Source organism: Lates calcarifer, linkage group LG19 (assembly GCF_001640805.2).
Source record: "Lates calcarifer isolate ASB-BC8 linkage group LG19, TLL_Latcal_v3, whole genome shotgun sequence".
NCBI classification, from domain to species: Eukaryota; Metazoa; Chordata; class Actinopteri; family Centropomidae; genus Lates; species Lates calcarifer.
Genome location: NC_066851.1, coordinates 6,101,887 through 6,120,994, shown reverse-complemented (window position 1 = coordinate 6,120,994; position 19,108 = coordinate 6,101,887). Strand labels below are relative to the sequence as shown.

Below are 19,108 nucleotides of genomic sequence, written 5' to 3'. Positions count from 1 at the left end.
CTTACATGCATGACACATTTGCTATTATTTTCCATCAGAAGCTAGCAGGAATGTATGTTAGCGATACTTATAACTGACCAGGCTGATATATTAGCCAGTATTTTTAGCTTTTTTGTATTGACATAAATACAGAAAAGCAACACAATGGGTGAATGTGAGCTGTAGTGTGAAGAAAAGCACTATGTAAGTGCAGTCCACGTAATATGTAATATATCACTGTATTCCATTAATAATAAGCTCATGTTATAGAAAACTGTTTAACCAAACTCATACTGTGTTTTGCACAGAGAAATAATATATTTGCTCACATTTTGAAAAGCCACACTCTGACAACTATGATATCTTGTTCTTATAACACACATGATATTCGGACCGGTCGCTATGACTTTTGTAAGAGCAACTTGACCAGCTGGTCCAGGCACAAAGCAGGAGAGCTGATGTCTGAGGCTGATGTTTGTCAGAGTGTTTCCAGCTCTGTCAGTCCTTCACATTCTACATTATAACACTGATGTAGATGCAAGATGATTACAAGCAGCAGATATCAATCTATGTAACAGGACATGTTAGACAGGCTCACATCTGATCCAGCTTGGGTTGCAGAGACCGTTGCCACAGACCAGTTCTACTAAAGCAGTGTGGGAATATAGGGTCTTGCACAGGCACATTTCTTGGTAGGTAATGAGGGAGGGGCAGTGTCTCTTGGATTACAGTTAGATCTCAAAGCTCTGACTTTTACTATAGACATTGCTCCAAAATCTACTCAGGCAAATTTGGACTCACCCATAATAAGGGAACCCAGTAATAAATATAATCCATAAATCTGACATAATCTGTGCCATAAATTTTAATCTACCTGTTTAATTGCAGGCTCACAAAACCTGATCCAATGACAATGCAAATCACAGATTTGTATGAAAGTCTGTAAGTGGGAGTTGAGTGTGTATCCAGCATGTTTTCCCCTGCATGCTCCACCTTTGATTTGTGTCTATCAAGAGGCAGCCAAAGAGTGGAGGAGAGAACACGCTGAAGGGCAGGAAGGGGACAGACAATGCTTGCTCATTATGAAAAGCACTGCTGCAAATGCCATTCATTCATAGCAACCTTATTTATTGCTTCTGTGTGTTTTTGAAGGTTGTAAACAGATGCTCTCCCAGCATCGCAAGAGCTCTTACAATTTACATAAAAGGCTTGTGAAAAAGGATGAAGTGAAAGAAAACAGTGGTAGCAGAGATAGACTTCATGTCTGCGTTCACTCACGTACACGTAAAGGCACAAACTGAGCCACCTGCAACATACCCCATGTCTTTAGATGTATGTGCTGTATAATTCGCTTCACAGTGAACAGAAATCCTCATCTGTCTACTTTGTCCATCTTCTCACACTCACACTGTATGAACACACACACACACACACACACACACACACACACACACACACACAAAGCTTATAATAATAGACAGACAAGACCATAAGAATTCATGATGAGATTTCAAACTGAAATTACATCAGCTTCCCTCTGACTGTTCCCCAAGCCACTTCCATACACACACACACACACACACACACACACACACACACACACACACAAAGACAGACAGAACAATCCCTTTTGAGACTTATAGTGGAAATGGTGATTAGATATCAAATAACTGGGAATAGAAGCTGCACAGACGCACACACGTGCCGTATCAAGGTCTTTGTAATGTCTCTGGCTGTATGCATATGTGGATATTCTCTCTGTCAGACACACATGCATGCGCACACACACAATATGTACGTAAAAAGGTTAACATTAACACAGCCTAATGCCAAAGATTATGACTGAATCCAGTTCTGGGACAAAGCAGCACAGATTCAGTATTTGCACACAAGGTCCTTAAGACTGAACAAATCCACAGAGTTTCATATAAGTACAACAGATGAAGTTGTATTATGGTGAAAATGATCTTCAGTCTCAATGATTTTAAATACTGCTGCAATTGTAATCCCCTGTAATCCTCTTTGTGTGCACATTTGTTTCTCTGACATCACATGACCAGTGACCAGAGTTCTGTCTTTAGATAAAGTATGGGTACATCTGGGTGGTGTCATTTTCACAGACTCTCTTACTGACTTTTATAGTTCCCTTTGCCATGCTGATAAGGCTGGATGACGAAGCGGGCAAAGCAGGCAACTGCCGCGGGCCCCAGTCCTCCAGACACTCAGAAGTAATTTTATTAATTGTAAATTAATACTATCTCCAGAATAAAAGCTCTTCTTTTTTCACAGTGCATACTGTCTTCAGTAATCATGCAGCATTTTCATTTGTTATCCTCCTACATGTACAGTAGAGTAGGAGAAGAATCAAGGCAGTGCCTGCAGAGTCTTTGTTGATCTACCTGGTGCTCTGATCAGTCAGTGGTGACAAATGACATTTACACAGTATCTAACTGTGCTATTTGATATTCACCATCAAGATTGAAAACAGTGCATGTGTGACTTTTGTTTGTACATAGTTCATTCCATGTTAAAACAATATTTCATTGAAACAGCAAACAGCAAAGGATGACATTTCTATTTCAAAGTCTATACGTGTGGTTCTTTTGCTATTCAAATTACTAGAGACATGTTTTGCATCTTGTATGGTCCTCCTGTCCTTTTCTCTTCAGCTTTTCAGATTTCATCCTCTCTCTACTTTGCTCTTGTTCTTGCTCGGCCTTCCTTTCACACACACATGCATTCATGCACATGCGCACGCACACATGCACGCGTGCACACACACACACACACACACACACACACACACACACAGAGACCTTGTAGCCATTTCTCATTGTTAGGGCATGCCAGATTGTGCTGTGTGTGCATGTGTCTTTGTCTTACAGTGTGTGTGTGGTGTGTGTGTGTGTGGTGTGGTGTGTGTGTGCGGCAATGTGCACACGTTTGAGTGCTTTAGCACGCGCCGGGATACAGGGGATACAGAGCACTAAAAATAGCCAGTGATCATTTGTATTCTAACTCCTGTATAAAGCTTCTCTCCTGTCTTTGAAATTCTGAACACACTGAAGATGGCTTATGTTTTGAAACTGAAGTCTTTATTAGCAGGAAGTGTGAACAATTTCCCGTGGCATATGATGACATTTTAGCTGCTTGCTTAATAACATCCTGACCTTTAAGAATAACTAAAAAAAAATGTAAAGAAAAATCTAATGTGTAATGACTACAGGGACACAACTGAAATTTGTTTTCATGTCATTTCATCAATGTTTAATGTGAAAAAATAAAAAATGTCGAGAGAGTAAGAAAAGTGAGGAAAATAGCAAATCTTCACATTAAAGACACTTAAACTAAGAATGAAAATGTTCATTTTCTGCTGACCTGCTTTGTTCATTTATGAGCTGTTTCAGCTCTTAACTCTTGTCAGATTTTGGCTTAAGCTTTAAGGCATAGTAATAACCAAAAGTGGTACAGTGAAATGTGTAGGTGAACTACAATAGCAGGCGAGCTAAATGCTAACACACTAGCAAGTCAATCGATGATTTGGAGGGAGGTTTGCAAACATATTAGCGTGTTTACTAACACAACACTGAGCTTGTACGGTGTATGCAAAAGATTTCTTTGTACCAACCACTCCTGTTTTGTAACTGTCTGCAACCCATACCTCTGTTGTGGTGACATTTATACTCATAAGAGGTTAAATAAAAGAGGATGGAGTAACATAGCTAATAGGAAACAATACTGCCCTCCATTTGAGACTCTCCTTGGCTCTCCATCCCCTTATAGGTCAGCACTTTCAAGATGGCTTTATCAGTCGATGGCAAAAATTTGTCAAAGTTGAACTAATTGTGGCAGTTACTTTGGAATTAATAGATTTGTTTGCCGGCAAATTTTGCATTTTTCAATTCTGGTATGACCAGGCTTTAAAAAAGAGGCAGAGCAACAAAATGGTGAGTATGATGTGACTCTGTTGCACTGATGGAAATACTGCTGTGGAAATTTCCATTACAGTGAGTTTACAAACATAACAGGTAAACATGGAGGTAAGATTGAATTTGCTTTAACTAAGGAACAGAGAAGATTTGGAATATAAGCCTGCTTCAACAAAAGACCTGTAGATTGAGGTAGATCAAGGCTGCAGATGCTATTTGAAAATGTATGATATTCCATGATTATTGGAAACAGTTTTTCATAAGCCAGCTAAGATAATAAAATATATTTCTGCTCTGTTTTTGGGTTGCCATCCCATTAAAAACATTTTATAGGATGGGTTCATTTTATTATGACAGATATCCACATTTACTGCCCTGCGGCTCAGTAGAAATCTGACCTTAGGGGACGTGTGGTGCTTGCAAACATGTCCAGCTCTGTGAGGATAAAGATTTCCCAACTCCTGCAAAACTGTGCACCCCCGCATGATCTATATATCTGCACATGCAACCATATCCATACACTGAAATAACATACAGACAGCAGAACCCTTTGCATATTTCATAGCCCTGGACAGTTTCACCATTGCCATAGGCGTCGACTGGATGTGAAAATGTATCTGAAGGACCATGAATATTTCAGATCCAAAGGAGGCCCATGGCGGTGATGAGTCAGCATAAATTGCTGCCAAATAACTATGTTTTATGGAAAAAGATGATAAGTAGCCGTATTGAGGTTGGATCTCCTATTGGGACATGAATGATTTTGGGGCTCATTTCTAAAAGGAGCAGGAAACCCAGCAGAAGGGATCCATGATAATGGTAGTGTTTCCAGCCATCATTCCTGATAAATCCTGTAACAAAGCTACTAACTAATGCCATTTTACAGCTGGCAAGATAGATACTGACATCTGGATACATGACAGGTAACAATACCACTCTACCTGGTCAACTGTGATAAATACACTTTGTTTCTTCTCAATGATGGAGGAAGAGTATGGATTATCTAACCTTTTTTTAATAATAATATATGATGCATACTAAAAACAGTTTTAGGACTTTTCTCCACTACAAGAAGTGTCCAGCCAGCCCAGTTTGAACTTTTTTGGGAACAACCGATGAAATTGTGGTACACAGCTACTGGATGTTGGACCTGTTTTCTGGAAACTGATTTATACCAAAATTCCTATTTTGATCACAGTGACATTTCAAAACTTTTCTTGAAGTTTGACTCTGGGATAGAAACATAGTTACTGAGTGACATTTTCTCTCCACTAAGAGCCTTAAACAACCTCCAGGGCAGGGAAGCATGCAGAGAGTTAGTGGTCAGCCTCAGCACTGAAAGTTTTAACTGCTCTGGTGAACTATGGACTCACTGGTTTTACTGATACATAGCCTGCAGCACAGGAGTTCAGTGAAAATATAAATGGCCTGTGAATTCAGAGGCAACACTTGAAATGAGAAGTTGTAAGCACAAATAAACCTGTCTCTACCTGCAGCTCTATACCTCACTAATTGACACATTATATCCTGTTTGTTCAATCTGTACAAAAACAAAATGTGGTCATCCTATTATATTTCCAGTATTTAAGCTGACCTGCTTAACATTTAACAGACAGATATAAGAGAGGTAACAATCTTCATGTTAAACTTACAGCAAGCAAGCAAATAAGCCTGTTTCCCAAAAAAATCCAGAAATCCTGCTTTCATATACTGTCTGTCTACTCGATGCTTTCATTTTCTTGCTCATATTTGCACTATGCTCTGACACACTGTGAAGCTTCTGTCTCAATCCATGTCTGTTCAAATTCAATTAGTCTTATACTAGCAGGTATATGGTACGATCAGAGACCAGAGGAACACCTCTCTTTAATGGCTCAGGACCAAAATGTCAGAACAGGATATTAATACATTGATTTATTTTGTATCTGATATTTGACATTGAGTAGATGTGAAACTGGTGTTTACTTACATGTCTTATGTAAAACGTCCTTGAAAATACATACATACATACACACACACACACACACACACACACACAGACACACACAGTGAACCCTCTCAGGCTGAGCAAAGGAGTAGTAGCCTAAAGAGACAGAGCATTAATCCTGCAAACAAACTGTGCATGTCACCTACCAGCAAACACACACATAAATAAACACACACACACACACACACACACACACACACATACATCAGCACGCGTATGTGTATATTCCAGTGTTTCAGGCTTGGATAATTTCACAGAGCCCCAGGCTAGGGAAGCGATGCTGACCAGGGCCAAGGTTGTCACCACTGTGTGTGTATGTATATGTGTGTGTGTGTGTGTGTATGAGAGAGACAGAGAGGAGAAGGAGAGAATTGTTAATGTTGTGGTATTGTGGATATTGTGACAGTAGCTCTTCCTTTGATTTGTGTTTGTGTACGTGTGTCACTTCGTAATGTGTTTGTGTGAATGTGAATGAGGGATTGCAGTGAATGTGGCCATCTCTGTGCCTCAGTGTGTATTGCGTGTGTCTGTTTGTGTGTGCATCTATGCGTGTGTATACATGCATTTGTGTGTCCTGCATCCTTGTATGCATGTCCTGTGTATGTGTGTGTGGTAGCAGGTTATAACTGGGACAACAGCCTTAATCCCCTTGAAGACTGATGACCCAAGCTTTGCACAGTTTGCGGTACTGACCAGTCTACACAGAGACATATGCACATGCACAAACACACACACCCCACTCAGTGTGTGTGTATTTGAAGTTCCAATTTGTGGCCCTTGTCAGGGAGAAATATTGTTTTAGGAATAATTGGAGCTTTGGGACAGCACTGTATTGTTAGTTAATTGTCATCCACAGAATGGAATACCCCAGTGTGTAACACTGTGTGTGTGTGTGTGTGTGTGTGTGTGCTAGATTTTAGTTGACTTGTGAGGTTCAACAACGAATGTGATCACTGAACGAATATCTTGTCCTTAAAGGAGATACTTGTTAGTTTAGCAATTACTTCATAGCCAACATTAGCATTAACAGCTGTTACCAGCCTACAGGAAATGAGTTCAGCATCAGCCTTCACTCCTTTCCTGACCAAGAGCAGTGGAAACAGAGGAACGCAACTCAAATGTTTTGTTTCTAATTTTATCACTTCTTTTCTTCTGCTTAAGTTAGCATGCTAGCCAGCTAGCCCCAGCCCAGTATTCTACCCTCTCATAATGTGAACATAATGATGGCTGAAGCTCTTGTCAAATGACCATCACCGCCACCTGCTCCCGGCAAGAAATCACATTGGGCAGAAGAGAAAACTTAGAAATAGTCCCCCTAAAAAGGTAGCGTTTGCTTGTAAGTTCAGTTTAAATGATACTTCACATTAGGAGAAATGATTGAAGAGGGGCAAACAAATCGGCAACAAAAAATTTATAGTGGCCAAAGTTCATAAACCTAAAAGGAATATTCCACCCAAAACCAAACATTCCCCGGTAAGCTTGAAAAGTGGCTTTGAAAAGTTTGTTGCTTGTGGCAGGACAGCAGCTGTAGTCAGCTTGTAGGGAAAACAGTAACCATAGATTCCAGTGGTGGCCATGTTTCAATGCAATACATAGTAAGAGAATCAAAATGCCCACATGAACTGTGCATAAGCTGTTACTTAGCTTGTTTTTCTTTAGCACGTTGAGCTGTTTGTGTATGTTGCCTGTAAAAGTGCTTGTCAGTGATGGCTGTCTTTAACAAACTGCTGTGTATTTAGCTACATTTGGCGAAAATATTGGTGTTGAAAACATGAAGTGAATTCTGCTGCAGAAGTGGTTTAAAAACAATGCTTTTTCTGGCTGTTCTGTTGCACTGTTTGAATCCATTGAAAGTGTTGAGAATTGTACTGGGAATCCACATTAACACATTCACTGTCTTCACAAGGCTGACAGATAGCAGAAATTTACTGAGCAAAAACATATTTCATGTAGGCGCAGCAGGAACAAATCAGTTTTTATTCATTAAATCACTGATTTTACTTCCGTACCCACTAGAGCAGGTGGGGGGGGGGGTCCTACAGTGAAATCAGCAAGCTAGCCACACTGGGAGCCTCAAACAATCACTACAGATACTGTTGATAGAGCATAAAGACAGTGGGAGATTTCTTTGATTTAAACAGCTCTGTGTGGAGATACAGCAGGGGGAAAAAATATGTATGTAAAAAACTGCAGAGGCTCTCAGATCTCACGTGTGTCTCTGACACAATCTGGATTGATACATTTAATAAAATGTTAGTATGGCCAAGGTCAAAGACACTGCTACAATACGTTCTATGTGGATTGGACTAAATATGACAACAGCTGCTGGCCTTAGCAAGAGAGTGCAAAGTATTCCTGTGGTAGTCTGTTGAGAATTCAAACTTTGGCTACTATTAACCAATCTCATGCCACAGAATTACACTGTTGTCCAATAAGTCTGCAAATGAGCAACAATGTTGTAGTGCATGACATGTTCCTTCATTACATCACTACAGTGTACACTGAAGTTTAACTTGCGTTGATTCCACATACACCACCCTATTGTTGAAAATATTTACTAGACCAAATGTGTATCAATCCACAGCTGCAAATAGTCCCCAACAAAAGCAATTGTTGCTCCAGTTTGAGTAACAACACTACAGAGTCCAATAATTGATATGTTGAAAACCAGACATTGTTGTTCAACATGCAAGCAGCCCTACAATCTGGAGTGGCTACCATAGTCTTGGTGACTGCACACAGCTCTCCAGGCCACACAGAAGTGTGGTTACACACCCCAACTCTAAAATAGGGGTGCCTCCTGAACATGTACCTGAGGCCACCACCTTGCCCACACCGAGGTGAACATAGAGACCAAACTGATCACAACTCTCCATCAAACTCCCAGTATGACAGCAAACAAACTGTGGTAACTGTAATGTAAATTGTAATCCTTTACACTATTTCTTGCTGAAAGGCTAATCACTTCACTGCAATATGTCACTGAGCGATGTGACTGGTCTTAAGGAAAAACCTACTGGCATGGGGCCACAGACAGCTTAAGCAAATATTAAGAGCTACACTAATACCAATGTTAATTGCGAGTTTTGGTCTTTTCATAGGTTTTGTTGACAGTGACAATAAGATCTTTATCTACTGAGGCAAAATCAAACAATATTTCAACAAAGAATCACAATTTCTAAAAGACTCCTCCTTTCATACACAGTCACAAAATCTTACAGTGATGAAAAACCCCCATATCATAACAAAAGTGTCAAGCATATCACAGCAGGGACACCATGTAAGAGAATTACAGACTTGACCACTGTAAGAAACAGTACTGTTAAAGACCGCCGGCCAGTGATACTGAAGGAATATGGCTCCTCCTTGCATAAAACTGAGAAGCCATGCGATTGATATTACTAACAGGGCTTGAGACTAACACCAGCTATTAGCCATTTATTGTCAACATACAGAACTACATGTAATCAGATAAACTGCAGAATAAACAAATGCACTGAATTTCAAATACACATGAAAGAGTTACTGTTGTTGAGATGTATATATCTATAAATGAATCAAGAGTCTGCTACCAACATGTTTATCTGCATGATTTTGCATATCATTTGCAATAACAAACAAAACACCCACACAGTGTCTGCACTGGCACATCAAAAAATAAACTGAAAGGGAGCAAATGCTTAGGTCAAGGCCCTCCAACAGGCATTCATGGGTATGTGTTTACTGTTTTTGGTTATGCTGCTCATCTTCCATGTAGCTGTCACCACAAGTGCTTCAGGTGTACAAATCTCATTTTAAGTAAAAGCTGTAAACTGATGAAAAAGAAAAGCTATGACTGTTTTCATCCATCAGATCTGCGGATTATTGCTATCGTTTGTTTTACACTGGGATACTTTACATCTGATTACATCCAGACTTTAATTAATTAAAAAAAATAAACAAATCATGTCTAATGTGATGGTTATCATTTATAGGTGTCAAGTGCATCATAGTAAGTGCTTGAAGATCGTGAAAGATACATACATCTCAGCAGCCAAAGCCCTTTGGCTTTGGGATTGGGGATTACCGTTTCATTGTTTGTAAACAGTAATCTAATCCATAGCAGATCTTACGTATACTCTGATATGTGATCCAATGTTGGATTACAGAGAATTAATAATCTAAATGACCTTAATCTTATGATATATCACCATGGTAAACACAGTGAGTAAAGTCAAGTTTGAAGGGCTAAATTCAGATTGATCTGCCTTAGCCTCAATGCAGTTTCAGGCCTTGGACAAAGGACACTGTTTCAAGTATTTTGCCCTCAGCTTTAGTTATTATCTGTCCTGGTTTGTCTCTCACTATGTTGCGTAAGGTCATAATTAGATATAAATATATATGTATATATATTTTACACATATAAATTTAAAAATGCATCTCCTGTCAATAGACAATGAGCTTCCATTAGAGCAGTATGTATAAGTTCAGCTAACACATGAATGTGTTGTAGAATTCTGCAGGCAATTTGCTCAGGTTGCATCATCTGAGACTTTCCATGTAGGATCATGAAATATTTAACATTCTTCATTTTCTCTGAGGAATATCCTGCTACGTCAGTATCAATATACTATATGCTATGTGCTGGCTACTTGTCCCCAATGCCTTTCAGTTAGTTAGTTAGTTGCTAGTGGCATATACTCAATACTCAGCCAGCAAAACATAGCACACTGGTGATGCAAGCGCCTCAGTGGGAAATGAACCTCTAACCTTGACAGTGTTTAGTACCTTTCTGCCTTTACATGTGTATTTATCTTCCCACCTTGACATGAAACATCACAGAAAACAGTTTAAAGTCATCATTACACCAGCAAAGTAATAAAAAGCCCTGATAGATGGCTGACAACCGTCACCTTTAATCTGTTTTACCACAGCAGCCAATAATGTTGCCTAAATTAATGACACATCCCGCCCACCTTCTTTCTGATATCAACTTGGCATGCATACACACAGATGCCCTTCAGCAGAGCTTATAGTGTCTGTGATATGGTGGTGTTACGCAGGTAGCATGTCTATCTGTAGATACAGATTTTTTATTGTTATTCTCTGTCTAAGCAGAATTTCTACTCATGTTGGCCCTTAAACAAACTTAGACTAGTTATAAATATAAGTAATTTTTCAATAATTGGAGATTTATGCTTCACTAAATTAAATTTTATCTCATAATGTTTTCATTAATTCAAACTCCATTTCTGATATTATTCATGGATGGCATTTTAAAAATAAAATAACTGCTATTCAATTTATTTCCATTATGTAATTACATTTCTATATAGTAATTTTCATCACTAGTGACAGGGTTGGCCAGTCCCACCTTGGATTCAAATTGCCTGTCTATGCATAACAATAACATTTTGTCTGGTTGTACTGTCAACAGATTCACCACTTGCCATTGTATTGAATTTCTGACAAAATAGCTACTCATAGAGTGTTTGCCTGTGGGACCTGTAATATTAAACTGTGCTTGCAGTTACTACTGGCATGCACAAGTGTTGTGTAAAACATTTGTGTAAAACAGTGTTTGTTTCTTCCCTCAAACATGAGTGTCCAACCTGTGTGCCTCTCTCTCTCTCTCTCTCTCTCTCTCTCTGTCCCACTTTTTCATCATTCTCTCCTGTAGTTTTGTGATTTTTCATCTCACTCTTCTTCTCTTGTCGCTTTCTGCAGGTATTCCTGCCTCCGGGACTGTAGACTCTGATCTGTGATGGCAAGCCCCCTGCTGCCCCTAGAATCCTGCTCAACGGCCACTGTTACATTTAAAATGTATTAGTCTAAGTTCTAGTCTTATTGCTCTTATTATTAACATTATTGTTATTAGTATTATTACTATCATCGCTCTGTCTTTCTCAACCCAACTGGTTGAGGCTGATGGCGACCCACCCTGAGTCCAGTCCTGCTTGAGGTTTCTGCCTCTGAAAAGGAAGTTTTTCCTTGCTGCTGTCGCTTACTGCTTGATCATGGTGGTAATTGTTGGGTGTCTGTGTAAATATTATAGCGAGTACAGTCTACACCTGCTCTATATGAAAAGTTCCTGGAGATAACTTCTAATATACTTTGGTGCCATATAAATAAAATTGACTTGCCAAATTAGCTAGGACTGAGATGTTTAGGATTTTAACTTTAACATATCACTAAATTCAAACAGGTTGCACCATAAACATTAGTTTGTATGAAAAATTTGCTGTTGTATACCTAACTGATCTTGCTAACTAACAGATAAAAACACTTGCCTGTGTTACAACTTGGGATATTTCTAACAAGCAGTTTACATATTAATAAAGTCTTTACAAGCGAAGTAATTTCTTAATGGTGCAACCCAGTTCAGTACATTGGACAAAGGATATAGTGAAGTACTTATGAAAAGCTGGTGCAACCTAATCCTGAAAGTAGAGAGTGGTCAAATGAGGGAACAACCAAAAAGCTTTGGTTTTGAGGTACCCTGTGTTCCTGGCCATTGCCAGTGGATTGCACTATACTTTCTACTGACAACAAATTGAATATTGATTCTTGCAAGTTCAGTCAGGTATGTTCAATAATTTAATTACGCTCAATAATTTAATGCTAGAGAAGTTTCAGGTGTGACGAATCCGAACTCCCTCTCCTACTCTACTGTGATTAAATGCGTGTTGTTCTCATGTTGTTATTGTTTTAGCTTCCCACTCTAATTACTGTGATGGAAAGTATGAGTGGAATTTGAGAAGATACAATCAAGCCGCACTTTAACCTGCAACACTAATCACCGCTAATATCCACCAAGCTGAGTAGAATATGAAAGTACATATTGACATGGTATCTGACCTCCTTGATACAATCTGATCGCATCATTTCAACTCCCTTTTGCCTGCATTAACTAATGTAACAACAAACAGGAAAATAAATCCATTCTCAAACAAAAGTTACACACACACACACACACACATTAGGACATTGTGCTGACGTCCATTCATTGTGGAGAGCCTACTCCAAACATTAAACAGCACCTCAGTGATGATATTTTGCCTCATTACGACAGGGCTTCGGTCCCCCCATACTGGAAACTGTCTCAAATAGATAACAAAAAGATGTATACACACTAACAAACACACACACACACGCACATACACAAAACAATGAATATAAGTATTTCCATATTCATTGATATTGATTTTCTGTATTTTTGCATATCTTGGTGGTCAGATTCTGTTCTTTCATAAGCTGCAGATCACAGAGCAAGTCTCAGTGGAAAACATAACAATCTGCATATTTTTGTGAACAGTGATCCCTGATTTTGACTCACTTTGGCTTCTATCATCACAGTAAGCTTTCAGCCTAGCAGTATGTCCACATTGGACTTCAGGATGAATATCTGAAGGATGTTGAACAAAGTAAAACATTGTTTGCAATTCAGATTGTCTTCAAGCAGATTATATAAATAACATAATCATTAGCTACTGATAAAGGGGTCTGAGCAGGTGTAGAATAGGGTTTTAGAGCTCAAACTTACTATAAAGCTTCTATAAGGCAGAGGGAAGCTGAGGGTTTGTCACCATGAGCAACCTCATACCATCACGTTGTTACACATTTGACACATTGTTAGTGTAAAATGTCAGTTATAGCCACTTTAACATTAGTGTATAAAATTACAGCAAAAAACACAAAGCATTAATTCTTGGTAGTGGTGGTAATGACCACAGCCGTATCATTGTCCACCTCCGTAATAAAAGACCTAGCCTCTGTAGTCTCTTTATGACTTCAGCTGTGGATATTTTGATTGTAGTTTATTATGATGGAAACATGACACAGTTGTTGAGGACCCATCTATTATCTACACCGCTTATCCTTAAGGGTCGCAATGGGGTTGGAGCCAATCCCAGCTGACACTGGGCGAGAGGCCGCCTACACCCTGGACAGATTGCCAGTCCATTGCAGGGCCAACATACAGATACAAACAACCATTCACACTCACATTTACACCCACAGGCAATTTAGAGTCCCCAGTTAACCTGCATGTCTTTGGACTGTGGGAGAAAGCTACAGAAGCTGCAGGAGCCCGTGCATGCACAGTGAGGATAATGCAAACTCCACACAGAAAAGCCCCGGGCAGACCAGGGTTCGAACCCAGAACCTTCTTGCTGTGAGGTGACATCACTAACCACTGCATCACTGTGCCGCCCTAGCTGTTGAGGAATTTAACCGAAAAAACAAAAATGTCAACATCGTGGTAGCACTAGGGGAAATGCCAGGGGATCACTTAAGCGTTTAGGGTGAGCACTGTTGATGTCTGTACAAAATTTCATGCCAATCCATTTAATGGTTGCTGAGATAGATAGACTTTTCTGTGCCTGGTGTCAGGCTGCTAGCATGGCTAAAAGACAGAATGAGTTATAAATAGTTACTATGTCATGCTTGACAGCTGATTAATAACAAATAACACCCTCATTACCACACAAGATATTTCCTTTCATCTGTTCTCTCCAGATGAGACTAACATGAGCAGCTCAACACATTCCGCCAGTCTCTTTGTAAAACGTTTTTTTTTTTCATTAATTTAGCCTTAATTTAACCACCCACTGTTCCTACAGCACCAAACAATCAGAGAAGTGCAGCAATACATCTAACCTCTGAAGTAAACACCACTCATCACATGACAACATAATTAGCGCTCTCTTATCTCACCATGAGATCCACAACAGAGGAGACAGCAGAGATGTGCTTTCACATATTCTTACTGTCATTCATACATTTACATGTGAAAGATTTATCTGATGATCTTCTTGTTGAAGTGACATTTAAATAAGATTTAGCTCCCTGATTATCAACATTACAATCCACAAGAGGTGTTACTGTGTAAAAGAATTTTCTGTGAACACAAACAGCAACAATCACAGTGCAGCACAGAAAACTTTTCTCAACCACTGACATTCCCATCATATCAGCGTGTTGTCCCATGGGACAAAAGCAGAGGAGATAATGTCAACATACAGCTAACACAAGATAACAAGATGCCATGTATTCATACTCATACATTATTAATAACTTCGGTTTCTTGCCAAAAACTAAAACTCGCTCTAAAAAAGTGTACCCCAGTGGTCCATTTACTCCTCTATCCATCCATCACTCCGAGAAGCAACAGAGATTTATGATCACATCACAGCGTCTCCACTCTGAGTTCATAAACTCCGCAGGAAATCTGAGGCAATCACGTCAACCTCTGTCACTCTCCTGTTGTCTCTACTTACAGGTTTATGTCCAGGTGTAAAATGCTGTATTATAATTGACATATCTGTCGCTCTCTATCTAAATCTTCTAAGTATTCCCTTTATTTGCAATTTCAGGCACTTAGTTGATGCTCATTTCCTGAGTGACTTACAGCATTATGTGACAAGTACAAGATGAGCAGAGATAACACACATAAGGAAAAATAATTAAAGCAAAGGTCTTGTCACATATTGCTTTTGCAATTACCTGAGCCAAGCAGATCCGTGAAACACACACCGGAATGGGTCTCATATCCTTACCCTAAATCTCTATGACTTTTCTCTGAGGTTTGTATACAAAGAGGTTCAAAGTTGGAAATACCAAAGCACCTACACTGCACAAACATGTCAGAAATCACTTGTTTCCACTTAATAAAGTGTATGTGAGCATTTGTTAGATCTGATGTATAGTCAAAGCCAAAACTATTATATAAGGCTATCTGTTCTTCTCTATCTGTGGGCAAGTTTAATTCACAAAATTGACAGACATAAATGAGAAGAATTTAACAGTGCTAAGCTTGAAGCCACAAAAAAATCTTGCACTTCCATTAGTAGTGGTTGTTAGATAACAAAGCCCTTTAGTCTGACAAAATTTTGGTGAGTAAAGCTAAATCACATGTCATATTATCCAGTGTATTGTGAACAATAACAGAGCCATACATTAGGTCTGAAACAATTCTTTAACTTAAAAGTTATTAAGCTCAAATTCCAAAATAAATAAATAATAAAATAACTATAATACCTTATAACTACTGTCATTCACTTTTGATCTGATGGATGGGACACAGTTTACACATCAATTAAAATAAACCTTTCAGATGATTCTCTATCTCTGGTACTAAAAACTAAATTCTAGAGCCATCAGAGAATTTCTCTGAATGAAACTGATCAAACAGAAATTACTGGCAGCTGTTGTCTTTCATTTACTGAGAAAAAATTAAAAACACGAAAACATCAAATGCACCCCATTCCCGTTTGACCTTTTATTCTAACATTCTCCATCTCTTGCCCTCCCTTACATCTCTCCGAGTTTTTCTTTTTTCTAATCTCTTTCCCTCTCTCTCTTTATTCTTCATATTCTCCTTTACCCCCCCCCCCCCAGATGCCTTTGTCCTCCCATTGAAAACGCTGATTGCCCTCTGACCTCAGATTGATTTTATTGGCCACCACCGCAGCCAGTAACGAGATCACCACTAGCTGCACTAAACACAACTGACAACAAAGAAACTGGTTTTCTTCTGTGGGAATAGACACACACATGCACACACAAACGAACGCACACACACACACACACAACACCCTTACCTGGTCAGCCAAGCAAAACCTCTCTGCATCTCACAGGTGCTGGGTCTCATCAAGCTGAAAGTCACTATAGATACTGTGATTTGAGTGTGTGTATGTGTGTGTGTTCTACGGAGGGCAAGAAACAGACCATGTGTGCAAGAATCTGAAGAAAACAGAATGTGTGTGCATTTTCTTATGGGTATGTGTGTGTCTGCATGACCGCACCTCCATCAAGCTCCCTGCTTGTTCAGCATTAGTGACTGTCAAGTGCCCGGAGGGAGGTCCCACAGCTCAAACCGAACCCACACCAGCTGCTGCTGGTGCGGCTCTTAGCTGTTTATCGCTTCAATGTGGTGTGTGTGTATGTGTGTGTGTCTGTGTATGTGTGCATGTATTTGGAAGAAAGATTTGAGCCCTAAAAAGAGCCGATATTCTGCAAATTGTATGACCCAGTGTTGATGTAGAGTATATCTCAATCGTGACATTTCATGTATGTGTGCACCCTTACTACAGCTTGGTATTTCACACACATAAATCAAATGACTGACCCCCTTTTAAAGCATCAAGGACCTGTAGCCAACCCACATTTCTCAACATAGGTCTGACCTGCATCATTAACTTCAAAACAGTAATTTGTGAACCTGCACACACACACACGATATCTTGGTCAAGCCATTTACCCCCCCAAAAAACAATCAAAGGTCTGGCTGTGCCTCAACATTAACTGTTGTTTGTTTGGTCATCCACCTTTTTGCACCAGTGCTCAACCAACATTCATCTTCAGGCACTTGTATGCTTCAAATATAATGATATTCAAAAGATAGTATTTCTAACAGTAGAACTCATTGTAATGTTTATTTAATATTTCTGCTTTTTAGCAGCCTTTGACAAATGCCCATTTCCAATGAGCCCTAAACCTTTGCTGGTTAAACATCACAGCTGAACAAAGAGAAAGTCAAGGGGTCACTGCTAGTTCAGAAATGTCTGTAATAACAGCAGGACATAGAGGACTGAACACCGTACAGGTTTTTTTTGTGTGTGTTTTTTTTTACAGCAGTGATTACAGATAAAAAAGAGAGCACTGACAAGTTTTGTGGATATGAACAAAAATGACTTGTATTTGATTTTTTACTTTTTTTTTTTAATGGGAGCTGTTTTTTCTCTGCTCACAGGCTTTTAACTTCGGTAAAATGGCAAAGGTTTCCGTTTCTTATAGTATGTGCTGTGGTGGATTCCAATTTGAATGTAAACCCTGGGAGCACTCTTCATTTTCAGAAAGACCAATTAAAAACATGCTTAATGAGAGGCTGAATCAGGTAACAGAGGCTAGCCTGGATGTGGTGCCATGACTTTGCTCTTTGTTAGGAACATATATAAACTCTTGTATTAACTAACCAGTTCACTTAAAGCATAACACAGCCTAGTAGACCCATTATATCTTCATCACGCTATTTATCAAGGAGTAATGGGATTGAGGTTTGGCTGTGCATCATTAGTTGGTGGAAGGTCATCTACACAATCCACTGGACACAGGACAAACTTTTTCACCACTGCTCAACCAACACTGAGCTTAGTGTTAAAAAAATATGGCATTCAATTGTAAGGGCTGATAAAACCCCACTAGCACTGACTTTACATTTTACCAATTTCATAAGCTTTTTTCTTTTATCTGGCATCCTAACCCTTTAAATGCTTTCCTATCCAGGATCAAAGGTGGGCTGGAGAGTGGAATGGAAAACTGGACCACCTGACGGAAATCCAAGAAACCAGATCTTTTTGCTGTGAGGCAGCAGTGCAAACTGTCTTACCCAGTGTGTTGCCCACATATATACATCTATATATTTCATTTCATCTAGATATTTGCATTATTTAATTCATAACATTGTCTTTAAATGAAAACCTCAGCAGGGCAGTCGGCTGCTGCTGGGATCAAAGTCAAAACCATCTGAGAGATACAACTGTGGTCTGAGGCTTTGAACGTGTAAAAAGTACATTGTAAAACAAAGTCCCCATTAAAACATACACAGGTATGAAATGACCTGTGATGTGGTAACATTAATCTTTAGTTAGTGTTAAACTCTACACAAACATTTGAACACCACAGCTCGTGCGTCCTGTCAAGCATACCTTCTCTCTTATTCGGTTGCTATGGTAACGGCTTTCTCTCCATCTCTCTGGATGTGGCTCCCTCCTGCTCACTCCTCTCTGTGTCACTGCCCAGGTTTCCACTGACTTGACACAATCATGTCTGACCTGTCAGTGAATAGAAGTTGGCATATGAGCTATAGTTCCTATGACAAATACCACACAAGTCTCTGCAGAGAAGTAGTAAAACACTTGGAAAAATCTTATCTAGAGGTAAAGTGTGATTAGCTCACAGGTGTAGGTAACAGCGTGTCTATTGACATTTTTGGTGAGGCTTGATATCAGGCCAACAAAAGCAAAATTTAACAAATGCGTGCCATTATCAGACACTAACACACTGCGATGCAGGTGAACCATATGGTTGATTTAACTCACACTAACAACACTGCTTTGTGGTCATTGTTAGTTTTCATCAGGTTGTGAAGCATTTATCCATTTCTGCTGAGTGTTCCATGCTGGGACAATTTGATGAGTAAAAGTTTTTGGGAGATTTATGTGTTTGTTAGCAC

General features: G+C 39.4%; 1 long non-coding RNA gene across 1 annotated transcript in view; it reads right to left on the bottom strand.

Moving 5' to 3' along the window:
• The window catches only part of LOC127143636 (uncharacterized), a 60,362-nt gene extending 41,663 nt beyond the window's left edge, over window positions 1-18,699 (bottom strand). Inside the window, exon 1 of the long non-coding RNA XR_007815207.1 lies at window positions 18,582-18,699. This is a non-coding gene — a long non-coding RNA (uncharacterized LOC127143636). The remainder of the gene's footprint in view (window positions 1-18,581) is intronic.
• Between the last annotated feature and the right edge of the window lie 409 nt (window positions 18,700-19,108).